Genomic DNA, 14,778 nt, shown 5'->3' with positions numbered 1-14,778 from the left:
CACGCAATCCAGCACCATTAAATGAAAGAAGAGGATTCGATGCTTCCATGAGTGGTACCGTGGACCCCCGGTAATATGACCGCTTTTAATCTGAACACTTTTTAATTTGAACCCCGTTGGTTTGAACATCGTACAAATTAAAAATGGTTCAAACGTCATTTAGCACGTGGAGTCGAGAGAAGAAAAATGAAACATCGTGAAACGGAACGCAGAATCAAAACAAACCAGCAAAGAGAGCGGCCAGAAACCAGTTTTTCTGATGCAAATAGAGTAACCAGAAGTTCAAATTAAAATGAACCCCGTTAATTTGAATGAGGTACCGTTCAAATTATCGGGGGTCCACGGTATTGGATTGCGTGGATGGGCTCAAATTAACCCACCAGCAAAGTGAGAAGCTTTTGTTTACAAAAGCAATTACGCCCTTTTGAAATGTTGGTGCAGAAATGTATGGCCGACTGCGACGAAAAGGGACTAGCGATTGGAAACTCGGTTCGGGGAACTGCAAATCTCTCAACTTCATCGGGAGCACACGCATACTCGCCAATGTGCTCATGGACACTGGCAGGGTTGCCAAATGATATTTTCAAATGTCTTCACAGCCGTTTAAAAATGTCTTCAAATGTCTTCAATATTAAAATTATGATTATCGGCGAGAAATCTCAAAATTCAATAGGTTTGTAAATTCAATCATGTCCTTGTTTCACTGATGTGAAGTAATGTTTATTTTTTAACATTCAAATTGTTAGAATTCAAGAGAATATTCTATAAAATTTTCACGAGAAAGTGTATAACGATTTTCCCCTGGATTTTTTACTGAGTCTAGTTAAAATTCCACCGGATTGTTAATTGAATTTTTAAGCGGAATTCTCCCAAATTTGTTTTTAAAGAATACCCTGTAGGGATTCAAAATTTACCGTGAAATACTTGAAAAACATCCAGAGAATTTTTTGAAAGAACTTCCGGATACATTTCTGGAGCAACTTCCGGATAAATCCTTGATGGAGCTACTAATTTCTTCTGTATGGAGTTTCTAATTGCTTCTATGACTCCTGACGAAATTTTCCGAAGAATTTCTGTTGGAACACCCAAAGGATTTTCTGGATAAATTTCTGAAGAAACTTCCGGAGAAATTGCTGAAGGATTTTCAAAAGGAATTCTGGGAGAAACTTAAAAAGGAATTCCTGTAGGAAATTCAGGGTGAATTCCGGAGGGACTTTCTGGAGAAATTTCTGAAGGATATTTCTAAGGAATTACTGAAGGAATTTCCGGTGGAATTCCTGAGTTCTTGAAAGTAGCTCTGGATGAATTCATGGAGGAGCTTCTTGAGATATTGCTGCAGAAATTTCCGAAAGAAATCCTTGAGGAAATACCAGAGAAATTCCATAGTATACTTCCGGAGGCATTCTAGGAGAATCTTTCGCCAACATTCTTGGAGAATCTTTCGGCAATATTCTTGGAGAATCTTCCAGAAGAATTCCTTCCAAAGGAATTTATAGGGGAACTTCCGGAGGGATTCCAGGAGGAGCTTTCGCGGAAATATAGGGAATCTTCGGAAGAATCTCTATACTCAAAGATATTGTAACGTTAAATGTACGTGAATGTGCACTTACATTGGAAAATTATTCGAAATCATGATTGTATGTGCGGCAGATATAAATCACAGAACAGCATATGCCTTCTATGTAATATTTGAATGTAGTTTACCTAACTGTCATGTTCAAACTACGTGAATCAGCATGCATCACAGCAGTTGTCAAAAATACGTGATTTTCCTGTGTGAAAATTTACAGTGAAAAGATAACATGGCTGAACTGATTCTTCAACAGTTCTCGTTATTTGTGGAAGATTTTAAAGCGTAAGAAAACAATCAACTTATTGTTGAACTTTAATTAATTTATTTGTTGTTTGTAATAGGAACGTTTGCCTTTCTAATTAAGAGACCATGCACAAGAAGCCGGAATTGAGGAAGGCGAGAGTGGATAGCAGCTGAAACTCCATCAGCAGAAGTCGAGAACACGGCAGGAATATGAGTGACCAGCGGCCATTACAGGAAGCAACAGAAGAAGTGTTGTACTCAGCATCGAGCTTCATCGCAGTCAGTTGCAAATCCGGCTCGATTTAGGGAGCTATCGGAGCTGATGCGACAGCATCGATTCTGGCCACACCAGACTAGTCGTCCAATCAAACTGACAGCTTTACTCATATCCGCCAAATCCGCATAAAAACAGCCACGTCAAGCCTCTCTGCATTAGTCATTCTCCGATCCGCATCAATACAATCGGTAAAACTCCGTTTGTGCCACTCAATGTATGAACAGGTAAATTAGCATCAACCATTCGCCCCTAGCTAATCCATTGTAAAACCTTTTTTCAATAAATATGTTATTTTCCTTTAAACAAAAACTCGTGAATTTTCTTTACTTCTGAATATTCTAAAGAGATACATAATATCGTATGATAAATCATAATACATTACATAATGATATCTGCACAAAAATCCATTATCCTTTATTTGAAAATATAATCAATCAAATAGGATTTTCACGTAAAATTTACCTAGTAATACCATGGAATGGCTTGACGTTTGACATGTTTTGCTTTATATTATCATCCCGTAACATTTACGTGAAAAGTGCTGTGGAAAAAATCCATGTAAGTTTTCACGTAAACCTTACGATAATATTTTTCAGAGTGTAGAAGAACTTCCGGAGGAATTCCTGAAAGAACTGCTGGAGGAACTAGTGAAGGAACAACTGGAGGATCTTCCGAAGGAATTCTTGAATGTATTTTCACTGGAATTCTTACGAAGGAGCTCCTAGAGGAAATAACAAAGGAATTCCTGGAGGATTTTTCGGAGAAATCCCTGAAACTTCTGGACAAATTCGTGGAGAAAATTTAGGAAATTCTCAGAGAAAATACTAGAAGAATGTCCAAAGATATTTCTAAAAGAATCACCAAAGGAATTAAAGGAAGAATTTAACGAAAGTTTGTAATATGTTTCCTCTGGATTTCTTTTAAGAACATTTTCCTGTAGTAATTTACCATGGAAGTTCTGAGAAATATCCATTTAACACCAAAACAATTTCAATTTCTTGTCGACATTCGTAAAAAATTTCTATGGAAATTTATTAAGACAAATTTCTTGTGGAAATTAAAAAGGATTTTTTATGAGAGCTCAGTAGAACTTGTGGAAATTGAGAAGTATTTCCCGTTTAATATTTTGAATATTTAGTATAAGACCGGTAGTTCTCTACGGACACGAGACCTGGACGATGCTCGTGGAGGACCAACGCGCACTGGGAGTTTTCGAAAGGAAAGTGTTGCATAGCATCTATGGTGGGGTGCAGATGGCGGACGGTATGTAGAGGAGGCGAATGAACCACGACTTGCATCAGCTGTTGGAAGAACCATCCATCGATCACACCGCGAAAATCAAGAGACTGAGGTGGGCCGGGCACGTAGCCAGAATGTCGGACAGTAATCCGGTTAAAATGGTTATCGACAACGATCCGACTGGAAAAAAGGCGAGGTGCACAGCGGGCAAGGTGGATCGATCAGATGGAGGACGATTTGCGGACCCTCCGCAGACTGCGTGGTTGGCGAAGTGCAGCCATGGACCGAGCTGAATGGAGAAGACTTTTATGTGCAGCACAGGCCACTCCGGCCTTAGTCTGATAATAAATAAATAAAATTTTGAGTATTTCCTTTATTTCTTCTTTACGGAAATTATTATAAATTTCCACTATAATTTTAGCTGAATTTTCAATTTCAATTGGTCGGGGTTCAGCCAAATCGCACCAAGCGCCAATGAAAAATTACCTATTTTCTTGCACAAATTTCCGTGTAGCGGATCCAATTGATCACAAATCGTATCGGATATCCTTCTAGCCTATAACTGAGGATACCCAACGACAAATGTGCGAATGAATTGATATGATTTACTTTTGGTTTTCATTCTGCGAACAAAATATCACAAATTAGTCAAAAAGGCGCTTGGTGCGGTTTCGCTGAACCCCGACCAATTTTTCTTTTATTTAAACAAGAAATTTCTCATCGGAAATTTTCCTTATAAAACTCACGAAAATTCTTTTAAATTTTTACTGAAAAGTCTTTTAAAAAATCACGGAAAATTCAAACAGTTTTCCCGACGGATATTTAGAAGAATGTGGAATGATGGTATGCATATGCCATTCAGAAGGAATTTAGAAAAAAAATCTGGTTCTAGCTCAACGCTTGAATAGGTTAAATCTAGTCATCGAAGATCGGTCATTGCGTTCCGATGTAATGATCGAAATACCTTTTTACAGACACGTCAAAACGACGCCGCCGCCAAGAAAAATTCAAACGTATGCTGCCATCGGATTTTTTTTAACCAGTGCAGAACTCAGAGTTAAGAGCGAATGAAGTCTAAAATGCGTTGCAGTTATCAACCGGCTAGTGTGAATGTATTTTTATGTTTGAGATCCTAAGCCCGAGACAAAGACTATTATAACTTTTGTAATATTTATATACCTAGTTTACATATAGAGGTCGCAGAATTTATAAGTAATAAAATTATATTTTCTATTCGCTGGGTTATTGATTGTCTTCAAGTATCTTCAAATAAGTAGAAAAGTCTTCAAATATTTTGAAAAGTCTTCAAAATGTCTTCACGAAATAAATGTCTTCACAGAGATTCAAATGTCTTCAAATTGAAGACATGTCTTCAAATCTGGCATCTCTGGACACTGGATTCGGATAGGAATGGGCGATACCGATACGATATATCGGGAATCGATATTTTCGCTCCGATTAATCGATATTTTGTATCGATTTTTTTAAGTTCGATATTTGACCGTATCGATTTTTTGTAGCTGATATCGGATTTCGATTTTTTCAAAGTAAAAATATAGCACATTAGGCACAATCTGTTTAAAACAGCGAATCTTTGATGTGTGATTCGATGATCTGAAATGGGAAATCTAAAGTTTTCTATTCTTGACGTAGGACTACGTCTGTCTTTTCTATATTGGGTACACTTTACGATTGTGAAAATCGTTGACCGTCACGAAAATATGATAGACTTTAATATCTTAGCCGTTTCTCGATGGATCTCCAATATTTTTGGACCACTCTATCAAGGATGAGTCAACGCTTCTTTGTATTTGTATGACAATACTGATGTTTAACTGTTTATTATCGATAATTGGTAAACAGTTAAGAAATATTTAAATCAACCAATCACGTACTTGCATCGCAAGAACAAACATCAAAATCAAGCAACTTTCGGGTTTGAATCTAAACCTCAGTTCGAACAATATTTCAAAGGGTGCTTGGTGGCCTTGTGTCACTGCTTCTGCCTCATAAGCAGGAGATTAAGGGTTTGATCCCTGGCCCTTTCCAATTTTCCTATTAGATAATTTCGTTAATCATATAACTCAATCTCTTTGCAAATCAAATTCTCATTGCTAGCAAGCATGATTCTAAATATAGAATTGTTATAAAAAGCTGCCTGTTACTTAGTAGCAGTAAATAAAATGTAAAAATAGATTGGTATTCATTTGTACCCGCATACGAATGCTATATACGGTCGCTATGCTCGTGCAGGCCTCATACAAGTAAGAATGTGTGAGGTTGATGAGCGGGTAGCGATGGTGTGGTAGACGTGTGCGTGGTATTAGAATCCAATAGCATTCAAATTCTAATTGTAAAAAATGAATCCCATTAGAATTCACTTTAATACTTTCTCATTACTCTAGTACTTCTAATTCTCATTCATATATTCCTATCCCATAGTACGCATCACTTACCAAAGTGAATCCAGATAATATATCCCTTCATACAATAGAGGTAATAAACTATAGAGGAAGCTTGTCGCTGTCGTCACTGGCGAAACATCTTTTGCTGGCGAGGATACCCAAGTAACCATGAAGCTATATATGCATGTAAAAAACACAGCCCTAAAAGTTGACTTAAAGTGGAAAAGGGCAATTATAAGACCGAATTAATGGTTCATTACTTTGGCATGTTGAAATAAAGCACCAGTAATGCATCGCTGCATTCGTACTGCTGATTTAGAGTATCGTTGTCTGACAGTTGATAATTAAATGCAACAACACATCGTTAAAACAGATCTAATGCAATTAGCATTTAGCATGCCGATTTGTGATTGATATATGTGCAATATTGTAATGCTTGGTGTTACTTGGGTATGGCACTAAATGTCAACAAAGGAAAAATCAGAACGTTTTGTCAGATAGGTACCCAACATGTTTGGGGACGATAACAAAGGGAACCGCAGCGACAATCGTCCTCTATAGTTTATTACCTCTATTCTTCATACTAACACAATATCCTATCCTAAGACTATCGTGGAGATGCAGAGGTATACTCGGTCTCTAGTAGCAACGAGAGTTGAACTAATAATCCTTCCTTCCCCTGATGACCGTAAGGACGTGGCCGGCGCTGTGATTGACTTAGTAAAATGCATTGAATTTCCGAAATTTGCACATTGAGAATGATAGCTAAACCCAAGCTCCATTCAATTGGTTCCCTGTGCAATTTCGCAAGTTCTAATCAATCACGGAGTAGCAACTACGAATTGTACGGTTATCCTGCTCAATCCTCAGTTCGAACTAGATTTCACGCAGAGCGGACATATCGAAGCGATCGCAGCGGAGTGGACACAGTATCACGGAGGCGCTGGTAACATTTTCAACGGAAATCCATCGCAGTGCAGTGGTTTTGGTTCTCGGTGTGTTGCTGGAGATCATTCAACCATTCAACGAACCAGCATTTCATATGAAGAAAGGGTTGACTATAAAAATAGCACTGTTGCAATCCCGCACCGCCAGTGGCGATGCTGAAAGTTTATTACAAATTGTGGTGTTAGTTAGTTGGAAAGGCCCAATGGGGAAAGAAAATTGGTTCTTCTAATGGCCAGCATTTTCTGAAAAGAAAGGTTTAATTGCGAAAATGAACTGTTTCCGTGGCATCGGCGTTTGGCGTGGAAGCTTGGTTTCTGTTGGTGATTACATCCATCCAACAAATTTATTTCATCATCCCTTCCATCGAGCGCTAGATTCTGCTACCGAAGAGTAGCTTTCTGCCGGCGCAAAACTATTAAGTTTTGCACTTTGAAGAAAATTTATCTCGGATTAACTTTTTTTTTGTATAAAATGGTGGCTCGGGAAAAACTGATTTCAATTCTAATGACTAACAGAAACATAACCAAATGATCTTGCCATAAAGTTTCACTTTCCGCCGATGACAGCCAAATCGATGAAGACGCCAATACCTCTTCTTGGATAAATAGTTTAAGTCCTGAAAAGAACTATGTGTAATCAATTCTTGAAGTTCTCCTCAATTTGCTACGTACGTTCCCATCGCAGGCGAAAACCAACCAATGCAAACAAATATATTTGCGTTTGGTTTCGTGCCACTTCTGATTCTGCTTATTTCTCCTTTATTTCGGACATTATTGAGGATGGTGTCTTCTAGTATTGTGATATCCTCCACCAGTCGAGTGGCTTCAGCGTCGATGCGGCCGATGAGTCATGTTGATTCCATGGTTAGAGACTCAAATTCCGTTCAACTGTGACCAACTATTCGCCTTCATGATTCAGTCACAGACAAACAGACGTAACTCTTCATACAAACTGTTTGAAAAATTATCGTCATTCGCTTTTCAGAAAACACTACTGCCATCTATTATCAAAATCGCGAGAAACACAGTCGGCCATTATTATTTCCCATTTGACGTTTGCTCCTAACGCATACATCTATATCAATCATCATCATCATCGTCATCAACACAGAAAACATTCAGCAGCATACACGCAGAAAAAACTACGTTAAAAATAAACATATTCTAGGTAAATCCAAACAATAATTCAGTTTGTTCTGGCATCAAAAATAAATATGTTTGGATCAAACATATTGTTGCATTTGAAGCGAACGAAAACTTTCTTTTGAATCAAATGTGCGTTTCAAGTTGTTTCAACCAGCTAAATGTTTGAAGCAAACATGGATATTATTGTTTTGGTTCGGCCATTCATAATATTTTCTTATCAACTCTACCAATTTTCATATTCTGGTAGCATTTGACTACCAGATTTCACAATTCCAATCGTTCATATTTCATTTACTTACCTTTCTGTACCTGAAAAACATCCTTATCATCAATTCCGAAGCAAGAAAACATATTATTCCACGCTTGCTCCTGCTCCTCCGTTGACCTCCGATCGGATCCGATCCGAACTCGAGTTTTTGTTTACTTTTGCAAGAGCGAGCGAGGGGCTGCCCACTAGTGTACGTATAAAACAAACGGGGATTTAATTTGGTTTTAACAATAAATATGTTTGGTTCAAACATTTTACCATTTTGGAAGTAAACATGTATATTTTTGAAGCAAATGGATGAAATTTGTATCCGTGTATACACTAATAAAATGTCAAAGCGATTGAACGCTAGCGGCTCTCTTGGCGCAGTCGCGTACCACAACCACAGATGTATTTCAAATCAATCGTTGAACACGTGAGCGATGTTCAAATTAAAAGTGTTACGTCTGTTTTCTCGTGATTCAGTTGACCTCCGAGCAGTTTGCAAATTATTTAGGCAAATACCATACATTTCATATAGCTACGTAGTCCTACGTCACCTTTGCATACAACCCGATTGGGCTGCACTTTTGAGTTTTTTCTTTTTTTTTGCTCGTGCTTTTAATTTTTTGGACGTATCGATATATCGGAATATTGATGTTTCAACGCCGATATTTTTCGGCATCGATTCGGCAGTATCGATATTTTTCCGAAAAACGCCCATTCCTAGATTCGGCAGTGCAGCGCTGCAAGAGTTTTGTTCGAAGGGATACCATCTACCAGAGCTGCGGCAATAACACACGAGCTGGGAACAACTTTCATAGTGATGGGCGTAGAGATGTCGTTAAATTCCGATTAATCAATTAGTAATCAATCGATTACTCTTGATCCTTGTCGATTATTGAATCGATTAATCGTTGGATAGTAATCGATTCAAAATTAATCGATAATCACAACGATGAATCGATTAATCGAGGTAATCAATCCAATTGCGACATCCTTATGATGTCGTAAAATCCTGATTTATCGATTCCCGGATAAAAAATATCATTAAAATATCATACATTTTATTGTTACACCAACATTCAAAACATAATTTTCACTATTGAATATAATGGAATTTAAACAATAAAATCACATGAAAAATAATGGTTTTCCACGATAAAATAAATGGTAAATGGGACTTTTACAATAAAAAAGGGGGGTTGTTATGTATCTTTACAATAAAAAAATCGAAAATTTTCCATACAAAATTCGGAGCAAAACAATTGATTTTACGGTTTTTCAATGGGATGATTTCGAGCGACAAAACAATAGAAAATATTGTGTTCTAAATGTTTTCGATTACTTTTTCTATTGTTTTACAGTAGAAAAACAACAGGATTTAGAATACATTATACTCCAATATTACAACAAAAATACAATACAATTAATTGTTTTTCAAATTATTTTATTTCCAATTTAATTTTAATTAAGTTCAGACTTAATTTTTACTCATTCTAACTTGCTTTGCTGTTACTTTGACACGGGTACATAAACGCTGAAAGTCGACAATGACGCAGTCCGCTATACTTGTTAAATACGCCATAACTGCTGCTACTAGAGAAGGGGATTCGATTTATCTCCAATGGCTTATTTTTCCTTGCATAGGTGGATCGAAGTTGAATATAAATATAAACCTGTGAAAAATGTAAATTATAAAAGAATATCAGTTTTATTAGAAAGTGTACGTCGAGAAGAAAAGAAAAAAATTACCTCCCGTTTGTGTGATTGGCCAATGATAGCCACTGAATGGTCTTGAATCAGTGAAGGCAGCGAGCAGCAATATTTTATCATAAGCTTGATTTCTGAAAAGGAACAAGTTACCAAAAATGTTTCAAATTGCTTTGGCGATGGAAATTAAGGACCCTCTTAAAGGTACTTTAAAGATTTCAATATCACCAGGTGTTATGATGATAACACTTTTTTTTTGTTGATCGGGATGAACCACTGCGTGCATTACAGTCGTGATTCGCTGGTTGGCTTTTAATACATGGGTCATTTTGGCCTCCGCTGGTTGGACCATGGCCCAACTTAAAAGCACAAGCATTCATAAATCAAAATTCAATGCAAATGCCGAAAATGGGTTTTGACGTCATTATGGACATCATTTGTGATGTTCAAATTGGTGTCAGTTGACCCAACTAACTAAAAAACAGATTTCGTTGAATAGAAATAGTTGGGTCCAGGTTGTGACCCAAGCAGCGAACCGCGACTGTACATTGAACTTTTGTTGTATAACACTTAAAATACCTCGATTCAGAAGCCAGTAAACTACCGCTTGCCCAGCACCAGAAACAGTAATGAAAAGGACACTTTTTTCACCATCTTCTTCTTCTTCAATTATAAACAAAACTGTACACGCTCAAATGAATCCATCCATTCTCCGAGTGAAATGATTAGCAAAAGTTTTGGTTCTCTTTAATTTTTTAATTCAAATTTTTATTACATAACATTTCTAGACCTGCAATATAAAAATAAATACTTGAGAAACGGGAAAATTTTTGGTTAAATTTGATAAGCAAAGCTATTGTTATTTTATTGTTTTCAATTGTAATTCCATCAATATAATAAATCAATGAAATATTCCAAAATTATATTATTTTTTTAAGGACTGATTTCCTGATCATCCAGACAGAATACTTTCATAATTTGTTCAGTTTTTGGATGAGCAATCCAGTTTTCCGCGAGCGGTAATGGCCGCCAGCTTGCCTGCGGGTTAGTCTCTGATTTGACGTTTCTGGAGGTCAACTGCACCCACCGCTCTGAACATTCTGACCAATGTTGCATATAAGAAGGTGCTGATTCAGTGAATTCAAGCCTTCTTATATACCACATTGACCAAAATGCTGGAATGGTGGGTGCAGTTGACCTCCAGAAACGTCAAATCAGAGACTAACCCGCAGGCAAGCTGGCGGCCATTACCGCTCGCGGAAAACTGGATACTAAACAGGAGCGAACAATAAAAATATAATAGAATGTATGGGTAACATTTATATCTATTGTACTTTTAATGTAAGTACAATAAAGATCTTTTACAACCGCGAAAATTTTACAATAAGCGTACAATAGTTTGTATTGTTTACCACACAATCTATTGTATTTCAATGAGTTATGTCATACAAGTTAATGTTAATTTTTATCCGGGTTAGTAACTAATCGATTACTCTCGATTCCTCTCGATTATCGAATCGATTAATCGTCTGGTAATAATCGATTCAAAATTAATCGATTATCACAACGATGAATCGATTAATCGAAGTAATCGATTAATTTGCGACATCTCTAGATGGGCGTTATGCAAAGCCGCGTGATCGGAGGAAGGCCGATCAATGAGAGAATGTGCAGGTTAAGGATCAAAGGTCGGTTCTTCAACTTCAGCATAATCAACGTCCATATCCCACATTCCGGAAGCACTGATGGTGATAACAAAGCAATGAAAAGGAATTTGATTTGTTTTTTATTTTTTATTTTTGTGATTTTTTACAGCTGTAGGCAGGAATGTTAGCAAAAAGAAGCGACAAGATAAGGTTGCCCAAGTAGCCAAAAGTTCCATGAAAGAGTACGTTTTTCGCTTAATCAGCTTCACTGAGCTGCCAAAGCGAAAAACGTACTCTTAAAGGAACTACGCGGGCAGCAGGGACTATTTCCAAGGGTTTGACGATCCCTCCTCAGGCCATCTGCGAGTTGTGGGGCTTGCCTAGGATGTGGTGGGGTTTGACAGTGGGCCCTGTTAAATTCCTATAAAAGGCTGCGCATGTATCCGCAAGTAGACTTCATCAAAGCGACCGTCTGCCGCTCAAAGCGCACAAGCCCAAGTCCTGGTGTCAGGTGGGACACAAAACATACCTGGAGGTTTGCGCAGGCTCAATAAGCCGCCTGGGAAACCAATAATTACGAACAATATAAGAGAAAATACGACTCGATATAATCGGCAAAGACCTAGGCGACGAATAAAGGATCAAGATTGGAAGCTTGGAACATGGAACTGCAAGTCGCTAGGTTTCGCAGGTTGCGGCAGGATGATCTACTATGAATTACATCCCCGCAACTTCAACGTCGTGGCGCTGCAGGAGATTTGCTGGACAGGACAGAAAGTGTGGAAAAGCGGGCATCGAACGGCTACCTTCTACCAAAGCTGTGGCACCACCAAGGAGCTGGGAAAGAAAGAAGCGTTCTACGCACAGCTGGAGCAGACGTACGATGGTTGCCCACTGCGGAACGTCAAAATCGTCATCGGCGACATGAACGCTCAGGTAGGAAGGGAGGAAATGTATAGACCGGTCATCGGACCGGATAGTCTGGATACCGTATCGAACGACAACGGCCAACGATGTATAAACTTCGCATCCTCCCGCGAAATGGTAGTCCGAAGCACCTTCTTTCCCCGCAAAAATATCCACAAGGCCACATGGAGATCACCTAACCAAGAAACGGAAAACCAAATCGACCACGTTCTAGCCGACGGTAAATTCTTCTCCGACATCACGAACGTCCGCACTTACCGCAGTGCGAATATTGAATCCGACCACTATCTCGTTGCAGTATGCCTGCGCTCAAAACTCTCGACGGTTTACAACACGCGTCAAAGTCGGACGCCGCGGCTTAAGATTGGGCGGCGACAAGACGGGAGACTAGCCCAAGAATACACGCAGCAGCTGGAAGTGGCACTTCCAACGGAAGAGCAGCTAGGCGCAGCGTCTCTTGAAGATGGCTGGAGAGATATTCGATCCGCCATTGGTAGCACCGCAACCGCTGCACTTGCCCCCGAATCAGAGAAACGACTGGTATGACGGCGAATGTGAGCAGTTAGTGGAAGAGAAGAATGCAGCATGGGCGAGATTGCTGCAACACCGCACGAGGGCGAACGATGCACGATATAAACAGGCGCGGAACAGACAAAACTCGATTTTCCGGAGGAAAAGCGCTAGCAGGAAGATCGAGACCGTGAAGAGACGGAGCAACTGTACCGCGCTAATAACATACGAAAGTTCTATGAGAAGTTAAACCGTTCACGTAAGGGCCACGTGCCACAGCCTGATATGTGCAAGGACATAAACGGGAACCTTCTTACGAACGAGCGTGAGGTGATCAAAAGGTGGCAGCAGCACTACGAAGAACACCTGAATGGCGATGTGACAGACGAAGATGGCGGTATGGTGATGGACCTGGGAGAACGCGTGCAGGACATAATTTTACCGGCTCCGGATCTACAGGAAATCCAGGAGGAGATTGGTCGGCTGAAGAACAAAACGCCCCTGGGGTTGACCAACTACCAACTAGGAGAGCTATTTAAACACGGTGGTGAGGCACTGGCTAGAGCGCTGCACTGGGTCATTACCAAGATTTGGGAGGAGGAAGGTTTGCCGCAGGAGTGGATGGAAGGTGTCGTGAGTCCCAGCTAAAAAAAGGGCGATAAGCTAGATTGTAGCAACTACCGCGCAATCACATTGCTGAACGCCGCCTACAAGGTACTCTCCCAAATTTTATGCCGGCGACTAGCACCAACTGCAAGGGAGTTCGTGGGGCAGTACCTGGCGGGTTTTATGGGCGAACGCATCACCACGGACCAGGTGTTCGCCATTCGCCAAGTACTGCAGAAATGCCGCGAGTACAACGTGCCCACACATCATCTATTCATCGACTTCATCTACTACATCAGACTGACTAAGCGGATCGGACTAGTCATCAACACGTCGAAGACAAAGTACATGATAGGAAGAGGTTCAAGAGAAGACAATGTGAGCCACCCACCGCGAGTTTGCATAGGTGGTGACGAAATTGAGGTGGTAGAAGAATTTGTGTACTTGGGCTCACTGGTGACTGCCGAAAATGACACCAGCAGAGAAATTCGGAGACGCATAGTGGCTGGAAATCGTACGTACTTTGGACTCCGTAAGACGCTCCGATCGAATAGAGTTCGCCGCCGTACCAAACTGACAATCTACAAAACGCTCATTAGACCGGTAGTCCTCTACGGACACGAGACCTGGACGATGCTCGTGGAGGACCAACGCGCACTTGGAGTTTTCGAAAGGAAAGTGCTGCGTACCATCTATGGTGGGGTGCAGATGGCGGACGGTACGTGGAGGAGGCGAATGAACCTCGAGTTGCATCAGCTGTTGGGAGAACCATCCATCGTTTACACCGCGAATAACGGACGACTGCGGTGGGCCGGGCACGTAGCCAGAATGTCGGACAGTAACCCGGTCGGACAGTAAAAATGGTTCTCGACAACGATCCGACGGGCACAAGAAGGCGAGGTGCGCAGCGGGCGAGGTGGATCGATCAGGTGGAAGATGACTTGCGGTCCTTCCGTAGACTGCGTGGTGGGCGACGTGTAGCCATGGACTGAGCAGCATGGCGAAGCCTCTTCTATACCGCACAGGCCACTTCGGCCTTAGTCTGAATAAATAAATAATAATTAATTTGGATGGAATGATCCTATTCCAGCAGACATCTTGGAGCAGTGGGAACGATGGGTCGCCCAACTCTCCAAGTTCAGATTCCTCACTGCTATTTTCCCAATTACTTCCCAATTTCACGACGCTTCTATCGTAGATCAACTCTGATTTACGCAAATATCGTTAATATGTGGCAGTACAGATTAGTGAAAATCTGAAGGGGACTCAGTTCGAGGAGTAGTGATGGGTATCCACCAA

The 14,778-nt window shown here is 40.1% G+C and overlaps 1 long non-coding RNA gene across 1 annotated transcript; it reads right to left on the bottom strand.

Annotated features, from left to right (window-relative positions):
* Positions 1 to 9,579: 9,579 nt before the first annotated feature.
* Positions 9,580 to 10,084, bottom strand: LOC134215672 (uncharacterized). Its single transcript, XR_009980263.1, has 3 exons — positions 9,999 to 10,084; positions 9,833 to 9,924; positions 9,580 to 9,756 (listed from the first exon to the last, which is right to left on the bottom strand). It is a non-coding gene; the product is annotated as an uncharacterized LOC134215672 (long non-coding RNA).
* Positions 10,085 to 14,778: the final 4,694 nt, after the last annotated feature.

The sequence above is a fragment of the Armigeres subalbatus genome, chromosome 2 (assembly GCF_024139115.2).
Source record: "Armigeres subalbatus isolate Guangzhou_Male chromosome 2, GZ_Asu_2, whole genome shotgun sequence".
Taxonomy (NCBI): Eukaryota; Metazoa; Arthropoda; class Insecta; order Diptera; family Culicidae; genus Armigeres; species Armigeres subalbatus.
Note: the sequence above shows the minus strand (reverse complement) of the source record. Positions and strands in the feature narration are given on the sequence as shown.